Consider the following 14,262-nt stretch of genomic DNA (forward strand, 5'->3'; position numbering starts at 1 on the left):
CATCAGGGAATGCAAATCAAAACAATCCTGAGATTCCACCTCACACCAGTCAAAATGGCTAAGATAAAAAGCTCTGGTGACAGCAGATGCTGGTGAGTATGTGGAGAAAGAGGAACACTCCTTCATTGCTGGTGGGATTGCAAGCTGGTACATCCAATCTGGAAATCAGTCTGGCAGTTTCTCAGAAAATTGGACATAGTACTTCTGGAAGATTCAGTTATACCACTCCTGGGCATATACCCAGAAGATTCTCTAACTTGTAATAAGGACACAGGCTCTACCATGTTCATAACAGCCTTATGTATAATAGCCAGAAGCTGGAAAGAACCCAGATGTCTCTCAACAGAGGAATGGATACACAAAATGTGATACATTTACAAAATGGAGCATTACTCAGCTCTTAAAAACAATGAATTCATGAAATTCACAGGCAAATAGGTGGAACTTGAAAATATCATCCTGAGTGAGGTAACTCACTCACAGAAGAACACACATGGTATGCACTCACTGATAAGTGGATATTAGCCCAAAAGTTCCGAATACATAAGATAAAATTCACAGACCGTATGAAGCTCAAGAAGAAGGAAGACCAAAGTGTAGATGCTTCAGTGCTTCTTAGAAGGGGAACAAAACACTCATAGGAGGAAATATGGAGAAAAAGTGTGGAGCAGATACTGAAGGAAAGGCCATCCAGAGACTGCCCCAAGATTCCTCTGTTTAGTTTTATACCCCATTTTTTTTGATTGGGTTGTTTGGTTTTCTGTTGGTTAGCTTCTTGAGTATATATATATATATATATATGCATGATATTATATTATATATTATAATATATAGTATACTTACAATATTATATATATTGGGTATTAGCCCTCTATTGGACGTTGGGATAGTGAAGACTTTTCCCCAATCTGTAGGTTGTTGATTTGTCTTATTGGCTATATCCTTTGCCTCACAAAAGATTTCCAGTTTTATGAGGTCCCATTTATCAATTATTGATCTTAGAGCCTGAGCCATTGGAGTTCTATTTAAGAAATTTTCCCCTGTGCCAATGAGTTTGAGGATCTTTGTCACATTCTTTTCTATTAAATTCAGTGTATCTGGTTGTATGTTGAGGTCCTTGATCCACTTGGATTTGAGCTTTGTGCAAGCTGACAAATATGGATCTATTTTCATTTTTCTTCATACAGACTTCCAGTAAGACCAGCACCATTTATTGGAAATGGTTTCTTTTTTCTATTGTATATTTTTGGCTTCTTTGTCAATGACCATATATCCATAAGTGTGTGGTTTTATTTCTGGATCTTCAGTTCTATTCCATTGATCTTTGTATCTGTCGCTGTAGCAATATCATGCATGTCTTTATCACTATTACATTGTAGTACAGCTTGAGGTCAGGGATGGTGATTCCCCCAGATCTTTTACTGTTAAGTATTGTGTAGAAAAAGGCCATCAATGGGAGGAGAGGCCCTTGGTATTGCGTAGATCATATGCCCAAGTACAGGGGAATGCCAGGGCCAGGAAGCAGGAGTGGGTGGGTTGGGGAAAAGGGCAGAGGAGGGTATAGGGGACTTTGAGGACAGCATTTGAAATGTAAATGAAGAAAATATCAAATTAAAAATGCCTTAAAAAAAGAATTGTTTTCATTGTTCTCAGTGTGCAAGTGCCCAGCAGTGCAGGCTGTGGCTTTGCCTAGGACTGCAGAGACAGCAGTGATTCACAGGGTCGGTTCAGTGGGGAGTCTATGTGTCCCCTGATCCCTCTAGAAGGAGAGGTGCAGGAGTGCCCCTGACCTTGGCTGTCTGCTGACTGGCTTCCTTCAGCCCACCCAGGCTTGCACTCCCTGCGGATCTGCCTCTGCAACTCTTGCCTTCACTGTTTCCTTCTGTGCCCAGCTCTCCTCCCGCATTTGCCCTGGAGAATGACTCACAAGGAGAACGCCTACCCTTGGCCCTAAGGCTCAAAGTGTTTTACTGTGTAGCCCTGGCCATCCTGGAACTCACTGTAGAACATGCTGGTCTCGAATTTACAGAGATTTCCCTGCCTCTGCCTGCGAGTGTGTGCCACTCAATGAGCAGATTCTGGGCTAGGCAGATAGATCATGCTGTATCACTATCATTCTGCGAACTGTGAGAGGATGGGTTCTTTAACAAGTAGCTGAAATGCGGCTTGTAGCACATTCCAGCCAGGTTACAGAAACAAGGACACCCTTAGTGTTACCCTTTGCTCCTCAGTCTCAATCTGGCCAGAACACCACGCCCCAGAGAGTCCTACGGAAGGAGCCCCCCATCACATCTGCGCTTGCCCTCATGAACCAGTCCAACAGCCAGTCCACAGATGCCCCTGACTAGAACTTGGCTGAGAACAAGAGTTCCACTCCCTTGCAAGTATCCCAGAGCAGGCAGCCTTTCACTATTGACAACTTTGAGATTGGGCATCCTTTGGACAAATGCAAATTTGGAAACGTGTACTTGGCTTGAGAGAAGAAGAGCTAAAGATCCTCTTCAAGTTCCAGATTGAAAAGGAGGGGGTGAAGAACCAGCTTCACTGAGAGACCGAAATCCAGGCGCACCTGAAACATCTCAACATTCTTCACCTCTACAACTACTTCTATGACCAAGAGAGGATCTGCTTGATAATGGAATATGCCCCCCCCCCCACCCCCATGGGAAAGGCACTCTACAAGGAACTACAGAAGAGCCGAACGGTCGATGACCAGCGGACTGCCACGATCAAGGAGGAACTGTCAGATGCCCTGATGTACAGCCACAAGAAGGTTATTCACAGAGACATAGCCCAAGAACCTGCTATTAGGTCTACAGGGAGAGCTGAAGACTACAGATTTTGGCGGGTCTGTGCATGCCCCATCCCTGAGGAGGAAGACGATGTGTGGCATGCTGGACTATCTGCCCACAGAGGTGATTGAGGGGCGCATGCATAATGAAATGATAGATCTATGGTACATGGGATGCTCTCTTATGAACTGATGGTGGGGATCCCACCTTTCGAGAGCCCTAGCCACAGTGAGATGTATCGTCCTATTCAAGGTGGACCCGAAGCTCCCCTCTTCTGTGCCTAGGACCTCATCTCCAAGCTGCTCAAGCATAACCCCTCCCAACAGCTGCCCCTGGTGCAGGTCACAGCTCACCGAGGGTTCTGCCTCCCTCTGCCCTTTAGCCTGCTCCTTGATTTTTGTCCCTGTCATTTCTCAGTGTTCTGTGTATGTCTATGAGAAGGGGATGGTAATTGGAAACTGTCCCCAACTCCAGCTTTAGGGGTTCTGATCCCTCTTCTGACCTTCTGACAGGCAAAATTAGGCAAACCCGTGGTACACATATATGCAAGCCAAACATATAAAGTTAAAAAACAAATAGTGCTAGAGAGATGGCTTGGCAGTTAAAAACACTGGTTGCTCTTCCCAGGAACCAGGAACTCAATTCTAGCACTGCATGGTGCTCACAACCACTGTCTGTAATAACCGGTCCTAGGGAATCTGGGGCCTTCAAGCCTCTGCAGGCTCTAGGCGTAGATGCAGTCAAAACACACATGCACAGAATTTTAAGAAACCCTCTAGTCTGATTCCTTTCAATTTGCAAATGTTGAATATTATTTTTAAAACACTATAAGACAAAAATGCCTTTAACACAATTTTCTTTGAAATATGGTGTAGCCTAGTCTATCTTAAATTCAAAAAGATTATGAAGGACAAAGCATACTTTATAATAAAGTCTTAAATGTTTCAAAAAAACAAAACAAAACAAAAAAACAAAAACAAACAAACAAAAAAATTGTGTTTGCGATTCCGTTTTTTTTCCCAGATGAATTTGAAAATTGTTCTTTCCATGATTTTGAAGAATTGTGTTGGAAAATTGATGGGAATTGCATTGGATCTGTAGATTTGGTACGGTGGCCATTTTTACTATGTTAATTCTGCCAATCCATGAACATGGGAAATCTCTCAATTTTTTGAGATCTTCTTCAATTTCTTTCTTGAGAGACTAGAAGTTCTTGTTTTGTTAGAGTTACCCTAAGATATTTTATACTATTTGTGATTATTCTGAAGGGTGTTGTTTCCCTAATTTCTTTCTCAATCTGTTTATCATTTGTATAAAATAATGCTAATGATTTATTTCAATTGCCTTTATATCCAGCCACTTTGCTGAAGTTGTTTATCAGAAGTTCTCTGGTAGAATTTTGGGGGTCACTTATGTATACTATCATATCATCTACAAATAGTGATACCTTAACTTCTTAGTCAATTTGTATCCGCTTGTTGTCCATTTGTTGTCATGTTGCTCTAGTTAGAACTTCCAGTACTATACTGAATAGATATGGGGAGAGTGGGTATTCTTTTCCCTGATTTTAGTGGGATTGCTCAAGTATCTCTCCATTTAATTTAATATTGTCTGTTGGTTTGCTGTAAATTGTTTTTATTATGTTTAGGTATGGGCCTTGAATTCCTGATTGCTCCAATACTTTTAACATGAACAGATTTTGTATTTTGTCAAATGCTTTTTTAGCATCTAAGGAGATGATTGTGTGATTTTTTTTTCTTTGTGTTTGTTTATGTAGTGGGTTAAATTAATGGATTTTCATATATTGAATCAACCTTGGATCCCTTGTGTTAAGCCTATTTGATTTGTGGTGAATGATGGTTTTGTTGTGTTCTTGGATTCAGTTTATGAGAACTTTATTGAGTATTTTTGCATCGATATTCATAAGCAAAATTGGTCTGAGGTTCTCTTTTTTGTTTGGGTCCTCGTATGCTTTAGGTATCAGAGTAATTGTGGCTTCATAGAATGAATTAGGTAGTGTTTCTTCTGTTTCTATTTTGATGAACAATTTGAGTAATATTGGTATTAGGTTTTCTTTGAAAGTCTGGTAGAATTCTGCACTAAGCCATCTGACCCTGGACTTATTTTGGTTGGGAGGTTTTCTATTTCCTTAGGGAACATGGATATGTTTAGATATTTTACCTGCTCTTGATTTAACTTTGATATATGGTATCTGACTAGAAAAATCATCCATTTAATCTAGAATTTCCAGTTTTGTTAATTATAGGCTTTTGTAATAGGGTTTGATGATTTTTTTCAATTTCTTCAGTTTCTGTTGTTGTCTTCTATTTCATTTCAGATTTTGTTAATTTGGATAATGCCTCTAAGCCCTTTAGTTAGTTTGGCCAGGGGTTTATCCATCTTGCTGATTCTGTCAAATAACCAGTTTTTGGTTTTGTTCATTCTTTGCATTGTTCTCTTTATTTCTATTTGGTTGATTTTGGCCCTAAGTTTGACCAGCTGTCGACTCCTCTTGGGTGTGTTTCCTTTTTTTCCTTCAACATTTCTCAGGTGTACTGTTAAGTTGCTAGTGTAGGGTGTCTCCAATTTCTTTACCAGGACACATAGTGCTATAAAATTTCCTCTTAGCACTGCTTTCAGTGTGTCCCATAAGTTTGAGTATATTATGTCCTCATTTTCATTGAACTCCAGGAAATCTTTTATTTCTTTCTTTATTTCTTCCCTGACCAAGTTATCATTGAGTAGAGTGTTGTTCAGTTCCCATGGGTATGTGGGTTTTCTGTTGTTCTTGCCATTATTGAAGACCAACCTTTGTCCATGGTGATCTGATGGGACACATGGAATTGTTTTAATCTTTGGTTGAGGCTTGTTTTGTGACCAACTATATGGTCAAATTTGGAGAAGGTATCATGAGGTACTGAAGAAGGTGTATTCTTCTGTTTTAGGGTGAAATGTTCTGTAGATGTTTGATAAATCCATTTGGATCATAACCTCTATTAGTTTCACTGTATCTCTGCTTATTTTGTTTCAATGACCTGTCCATTAGTGAGAGTGGGGTGTTAAAGTCTCTCCCATTGTTGGTATCAGGAATTGTCTCAACAGATCATCTCCGAACCCAGTGACATCACACATAGGGGACAGGGACCCATGCATCTGCTGTCATGGCAAAGGCCATACATTCCCAGAGTCCACTTGACTCACCTCCCACCTTTACTTGTGAGTGTCTATGTCACAACCCAAATAAAAGGCAGACACCCCTCTCTCTTTCCCTGTAGTCTCCCCTCCCCCAGCCTGAAACCTGCTTGCTCAGGGATGGAGCTTCCCACTCAATCTTTCCGCCATGCCCACTGCTGGAGCCCGCCGCTTTACTGTTCCAAAGCCATCATGTGGTCACCCTGCTACTGGACTCCAAGATTATTTGGTGGGAATCGGGCCCCCTTCCCCTGCTTCATAACTGCGTGCATATAGTAAAATTGAGCTTTGATCAGAATGACTGTCTTAGCTGCATCTTTTTCTCACCCGCCTAGCCCTTCTTCTCTTCCAGGTTTCCAAAATGCCTTTCCAGCCTAGAACCCAAACATATGGTTGGCTGGCTGGACACAACATTTGGCAAACCAACTCGGGACTGAGAAACGGCAAAGGACATTGGGAAGAAGCACTACTGGTTTGGAGCTCCATAGAAGAAGAAAATAATTAAAGGAAATTCATACCAGAGAAGGTCGGTATGGGCTAGGTTGAAACAGCGTTAAACTCGAGCGCTAATTCACTTAGGTTCGGTAGTGAGGTTTATCAGGGACTAGGAACTGTTAAGTGGTTAGCCGTAGCTCTCAGAAGCTACATTTTTAGGCGTGAGAAAAGAAAGGGTTTATTAAAAGGAAATTTATAATCAGGCAGATTGCCGCGGTTAAAAAACTGCATCATGAGGGAGGAAAATGTCCCAAAAAGCAGAGAGAAATTTCAGGAGTGCCATGCTTTGTTCTCTCTGGACCTTATAGCAGAAGTAGTACTCTGCTCCCTTTTGTGTCTTGTCTAATGTCTGGTGCACCAATCTGTTCATGTGTTCAATTCATGTATGTTCGTGTCCAGTCTGTCTGAATGAATGTTCTATGTTTTATGTTGGATAATAAAGATGGTATAAAAAACTTTATCTGCAAAGCCGAGAGCTGCCATGTGCTTCAACAAGGAATCAGACACATGGCGGGAGGGTCCCTGCTGGAAAAACTGTTCATTTTAGGAAAAAAGGGCGAGTGCACAGCCTCTTAGTTTAGGGGTAAAAAAGCTGATAAATGGTTCATGATTAATGTGTTTGACAAATGGTAAAGTGCCTTTTATTCTATGATTGTAGCTACAAAAATTAATATTCTCTGATTGGTCTAAATGTAACTGCTTCATTTGGTTCTTTTTTATTGGTAATGTGCTCTGCGTGTTTTCACAATCAGCTCATAAGTTGTTGGTTAAGATTAATAATTGTTACATTGCTACAGATGGTTAGTCTTAAAATTGATAACTCAAGTTTAGAGTCCTTCCGACACGTGGAATAAGGCAGGCCAAGAGGCTGGGTCTCTAAAGATATTTCTAGTTTAGATAATAATTAATGTGGTTTCTATCCTAAAAAGTAAAATTAAAGATAAGATTTACAGCAATGCCTCTTTATTAAAGCATTAAAGCTTACATGTATTCATAGGTATTAAATGGCAGCCAAACTTCGTAATATGATAGTAATGCTTCTAATATTGACTTTTTAGGGTTTAATGAAAATGAAGCAACAACATACCCAAACCTATGGGATACAATGAAAGCATCTAAGAGAGAAACTCATAGCTCTGAGTGCCTCAAAAAGAAACTAGAGAGAGCACACACTAGCAGCTTGACAATACATCTAAATGTTCTAGAACAAGAGGAAGCAAATTCACACAAGAGGAGTAGACGGCAGGAAATAATCAAACTCAGGGGTGAAATCAACCAAGTGGAAACAAGTAGAACTATTCAAAGAATTAACCAAACAATGAGTTGATTCTTTGAGAAAATCAACAAGATAGATAAACCCTTAGCTAGACTCACTAGAGGGCACAGGGACAGCATCCTAATTAACAAAATCAGAAATGAAAAGGGAGATATAACAACAGATCCTGAAGAAATCCAAAACACCATCAGATCCTTCTTCAAAAGGCTATACTTAACAAAACTAGATCCATCAGGATCAAGTTAACGATCTAAACAGTCCCATATCCCCTGAAGAAATAGAAGCAGTCATTAATAGTCTCCCAGCCAAAAAAAGCCCAGAACCAGATGGGTTTAGTGCAGAGTTCTATCAGACCTTCAAAGAAGATCTAATTCCAGTTCTGCACAAACTATTCCACAAAATAGAAGTAGAAGGTACTCTACCCAACTCATTCTATGAAGCCACAATTACTCTGATACCTAAAACACAGAAAGATCCAACAAAGATAGAGAACTTCAGACCAATTTCCCTCATGAATATCGATGCAAAAATCCTCAATAAAATTCTTGCTAACCGAATCCAAGAACACATTAAAGCAATCATCCATCCTGACCAAGTAGTTTTTATTCCAGGGATGGTTTACTATACAGAAATCCATCAATGTAAACCATTACATAAACAAACTCAAAGACAAAAACCACATGATCATCTCGTTAGATGCAGAGAAAGCATTTGACAAAATCCAACACCCATTCATGATAAAAGTCTTGGAAAGATCAGGAATTCAAGGCCCATACCTAAACATGATAAAAGCAATCTACAGCAAACCAGTAGCCAACATCAAAGTAAATGGTGAGAAGCTGGAAGCAATCCCACTAAAATCAGGGACTAGACAAGGCTGCCCACTTTCTCCCTACCTCTTCAACATTGTACTTGAAGTCCTAGCCAGAACAATTTGACAACAAAAGAAGATCAAGTGGATACAAATTTGAAAAGAAGAAGTCAAAATATCACTTTTTGCAGATGATATGATAGTATATATAAGGGACCCTAAAAATTCCACCAGAGAACTCCTAAACCTGATAAACAGTTTCATTGAAGTAGCTGAATATAAAATTAACTCAAACAAGTCAATGGCCTTTCTCTACACAAAGAATAAACAGGCTGAGAAAGAAATTAGGGAAACAACACCCTTCTCAATAGTCACAAATCATATAAAATACCTTGCCGTGACTATAACTAAGGAAGTGAAAGATCTGAATGATAAGAACTTCAAGTCTCTGAAGAAAGAAATTAAAGAAGATCTCAGAAGATGGAAAGATCTCCCATGCTCATGGATTGGCAGAATCAACATTGTAAAAATGGCTATCTTGCCAAAAGCAATCTACAGATTCAATACAATCCCCATCAAAATTCCAACTTAATTCTTCAATGAATTAGAAAGAGCAATCTGCTAATTCATCTGGAATAACAAAAAACCTAGGATAGGAAAAACTCTTCTCAAGGATAAAAGAACCTCTGGTGGAATCACCATCCCTGACCTAAAGCTTTACTACAGAGCAATTGTGATAAAAACTGCATGGTACTGGTATAGTGACAGACAAGTAGACCAATGGAATAGAATTGAAGACTCAGAAATGAACTCACACACCTATGGTCACTTGATCTTTGACAAGGGAGCTAAAACCATCCAGTGGAAGAAAGACAGCATTTTCAACAAATGGTGCTGACACAACTCGTGGTTATCATGTAGAAGAATGCGAATTGATCCATTCCTATCTCCTTGTACTAAGGTCAAATTTAAGTGGATTAAGGAACTCCACATAAAACCAGAGACCCTGAAACTCATAGAGGAGAAAGTAGGGAAAAGCCTCGAAGATATGGGTACAGGGGAAATATTCCTGAATAGAACAGCAATGGCTTGTGCTGTTAGATCGAGAATCGACAAATGGGACCTAATGAAACTCCAAAGTTTCTGCAAGGCAAAAGACACCGTCAATAAGACAAAAATACCACCAACAGATTGGGAAAGGATCTTTACCTATCCTAAATCAGATAGGGGACTAATATCCAATATATATAAAGAACTCAAGAAGGTGGACTCCAGAAAATCAAATAACCCCATTAAAAATGTGGCTCAGAGCTAAACCAAGAATTCTCACCTGAGGAATACCGAATGGCTGAGAAGCACCTGAAAAATGCTCAGCATCCTTAATCATCAGAGAAATGCAAATCAAAACAACCCTGAGATTCCCCCCTCAACCAGTCAGAATGGCTAAGATCAAAAATTCAGGTGACAGCAGATGCTGTCGAGGATGTGGAGAAAGAGGAACACTCCTTCATTGTTGGTGGAATTGCAAGCTTGTACAACCACTCTGCAAATCAGTCTGGATATTCCTTAAAAAATTGGAAGTAGTACTACCGGAGGGGCCCGCTATTCCTCTCCTTGGCATATATCCAGAAGATGTCCCAACCGGTAAGAAGGACACATGCTCCACTATGTTCATAGCAGCCTTATTTATAATAGCCAGAAGCTGGAAAGAACCCAGATGCCCCTCAACAGAGGAATGGATACAAAAAAATGTGGTACATTTACACAATGGAGTACTACTCAGCTATTAAAAGGAATGAATTTATGAAATTCCTAGGCAAATGGTTGGACTCGGAGGGCATCATCCTGAGTGAGGTAACACAATCACAAAAGGACTCAAATGATATGTACTCACTGATATGTGGATATTAGCCCAGAAACCTAGTATATCCGAGACATAAAAGACAATTTGTAAAACCCATGAAACTGAAGAAGAACGAAGACCAAAGTGTGGACACTTTGCCCTTTCTTAGAATTGGAAACAATCACTCATGGAAAGAGTTACAGAGACAAAGTTTGGAGCTGAGACAAAAGGATGGAGCATCTAGAGACTGCCATATCCAGGGATCCATCCCATAACTAGCCTCCAAACAATGACACCATTGCATACACTAGCAATCGTTTGCTGAAAGGACTCTGATATAGCTGTCTCTTGTGAGACTAGGCCGGGGCCTAGCAAATACAGAAGTGGATGCTCACAGTCAGCTATTGGATGGATCACAGGACTCCCAATGGAGGAGCTAGAGAACGTTTCCAAGGAGCTAAAGAGATCTGCAACCCTGTAGGTGCAACATCATTATGAACTAACCAGTACCCCGGAGCTCTTGAGTCTAGCTGCATATGTATCAAAACATGGCCTGGTAAGTCATCCCTGGAAAGAGAGGCCCATTGGACTTGCAAACTTTATATGCCCCAGTACAGGGGAACACCAGGGCCAAAAAGTGGGAATGGGTGGGTACGAGAGTCATGGGGAGGGTATGGGGGACTTTTGGGATAGCATTGGAAATGTAATTGAGGAAAATGCGTAATAAAAAATATATAATAAAAAAGTAAAATACAATGTAACGAAAAAATAAAAAGATGCTATTAAAAAAAAGAAATGCTGAACAATCAAACCTTTTTTTGTATATTAATAGTCAATGTTATATCTCTGAGCTCATAATTGCTTAAGATTGTTCGTTCCTTAGATGCTATTAATTCTCAAATTTGTAATTGCTCATGCATATACAACTAAAAAAATGCTGTCCTTTTAAGAAGGCAATTCTTAGACATTTATTAAATTGTCCTAATTGCCTAGACATTTTTAAAACAATGCCAAGATAAATTTATGTCTCAGACAGTCCATAGGCCATCCATATAATATAGCTTAGATATAAAACCTCGTTCTTTAAATATTCATAACAGTTATGGTTTAAGATAATATTTTAGTATTCTTAAAAATTGTGCATGTATAATTCTTTCCCTTTAGTGTCCTCAGTTACTACTTGTTTCCACATAATACTGTTAATTCTTGAGTAATTTTACTTAATAATTGCTACAAATAAATGCTCTTATTTCTAGTTAATAAATAAATAAATCATGCACACGTGACTCTTAATAACTTTTCAAGCTTTCTAGTTACAACTGCTCCTTAAGAAAAATGATTGAAAGTGTAATTAGTCACTGCCCCTTTACAGACAAGTATTTAAATGTTTTGTCAACAAGTTATTAATTCAAAAGATTAGATATTGTGAAACTTTAAAACTTTAACTTCTTAAAAGACAAAAAAGAGAAAAATTGTATCCCCGTACATACTATTTAGTGCATTCACATGCACACTATTTAAATCATACCTTTATTTTCAAAATTTAAAAGTCAAAAAATTTAATAAATGCTTTATAGTATCTTAAAAGGATCTACTTATTGGCTTATAGATTGATCCTAAAGAGCTACCTAATTAGGAAAGAGAAAAACAGGTTCTCTCCACAGAATGCTGCAAAAGCATACTGGTTAATTCGTGTGACGAGCTGGCAGGTAAGTTGACTCAGTGTCCTGATTGAAATGACTAAGAAACCAAATTAAATTCATGTTTTAGATCCATCCTTGCTTGCCATTTTTCCAGTTTAGACTAGCTTCTAGCCTTTTAACTTTATGGTAATAGTACATCAGAGAGTGTATATACTGACTTAGTAAAATTAGTCATTTAATAGAGTCATAATGATTTTTCTTTTCTTCAGTGTGACCAGTCATTCTAACTCAATCTTAGACTGGTCTAATATTCAGTCCAACATTAGAGATTCCTCTATTCTAAATTACCTAGCAAAGTTAATTCAGAGCACATTCCCCACCACTCCTAGATCCATAACATCAGAAGGATTGCTGGCCTTACAGCTAGTGGAAAAAGCTATTGAAGAGCAATTTGTCACTCATATAGATTATTCCTTGCCGCTACATCTCTTAATTTTTAATACGATTCATGTGCCTATGGGACTGCTATAGCAAAAATTTCCTATAATGTGGATACATTCAAAGATTTTTCCTAAATGTAATATCTTGCCATATCACGGATCAGTGGTACAGATGATTATCACTGGAAGAAGGCAGGCATTAACTTATTTTGGCAAAGAGCCAGATATCATTGTTCAGCCTTTTAAGGGAACTATAGACAGCCACTAACCCCAAGATAGGTTGATAAAACTTTTAAATGTACATGATGTGATATTCCCTAAAATGACTTCCTTACACCCTTTATATAATGCTCTATTGATTTTTACTGATGGCTCCTCTAAAGGACGAGCTAGACATGTTATTAATAATCAACAAGTTATCATAGAGACTCCTGGCCTTTCGGCTCAGTTAGCCGAATTAACAGCAGTACTAAAGGTCTTTCAGTCTGTACATGAGGCTTTTAATATCTTTACTGACAGTTTATATGTTGCACAATCAGTATCCTTATTAGAGACCTGTGGTATGTTTAACTTCTATACACCATCAGGACCTTTATTTTCAGAATTGCAAAACATCATTCTTGCCCAGAAAAATCTGTTTTATATTGGCCACATCCGATCTCACTCTGGTCTTCCTAGACCTTTAGCTGAAGGCAATGATTGCATTGACAGAGCTCTAATAGGAGAAGCCTTAATTTCGGATCCTGTTGCTTTGGCCAAACGTGATCATGAAAGGTTTCATCTCTCTAGGCATACCCTAAGGCTCTGATATAAGATCACTAAGGAGCAAGTGAGAATGATTGTAAAACAATGTCCTAAATGTATTACATTATCTCCAGTGCCACATTTAGGAGTCAATCCTAGAGGCCTTATGCCTAATCATATTTGGCAAATGGATATAACCCATTATGCAGAATTTGGAAAACTAAAATATATACATGTTTGTATCGATACCTGTTCAGGATTTCTTTTTGTTTCTCTGCATACAGGAGAGGCTTCTAAAAACGTAATTAATCATTGCCTGCAATCCCTTAATGCCATGGGATTGCCTAAACTTATTAAGACAGATAACCGGCCATCCTATTCTAGTAAAAATTTTATTTCATTCTGTAAGGAATTCAGTATCAAACATAAAACTGGAATTCCTTATAACCCCATGGGACAAGGAATAGTTGAACGTGCTCATTTAAAGAATTGGCTTTTTAAGACAAAACAGGGGCAGTTATATCCCCTAAGGTCACCAAAGGCTCATCTTGCCTTTACTTTATTTGTTCTAAATTTTTTGCAAACTGATATTAAAGGTCAGTCTGCAGCGGATCACCACTGGCATCCAGTTACTTCTAATTCTTATGCATTGGTTAAATGGAAGGACCCGCTGACTAAGGAATGGAAGGGTCCAGGCCTGGTTCTAATCTGGGGAAGGGGCTCGATTTGTGTTTTTTCACGAGATGAAGATGGAGCATGGTGGCTGTCCGAGAGATTAATTTGTCAGATGAACACAGATTCTGAATCTTCTTGTATCACTCTGAGGACTAAAATTCCTCTTTTGCTTAGAATTCAGCTGGGAACTCAGGCTCCCAGAAAAGCTGTTTTCCTGCTACTCTCTGAGCCAGCTCCCCCACAGGAGGTTGGAGATTAGCCTTAGCTTTACAATTTGCAACTGAATAAAGTACCTGGACTTCCCCAAAAGAAGATTTACATTGCTACTTTCTCATTGTCTAGATCTTGTTT

At 39.0% G+C, this 14,262-nt stretch overlaps 1 pseudogene; it reads left to right on the forward strand.

Annotated features, from left to right (window-relative positions):
• Gm5307 (predicted gene 5307) lies at positions 2,215-3,739 on the forward strand (annotated as a pseudogene).

Source organism: Mus musculus, chromosome 6, assembly GCF_000001635.26.
Source record: "Mus musculus strain C57BL/6J chromosome 6, GRCm38.p6 C57BL/6J".
NCBI classification, from domain to species: Eukaryota; Metazoa; Chordata; class Mammalia; order Rodentia; family Muridae; genus Mus; species Mus musculus.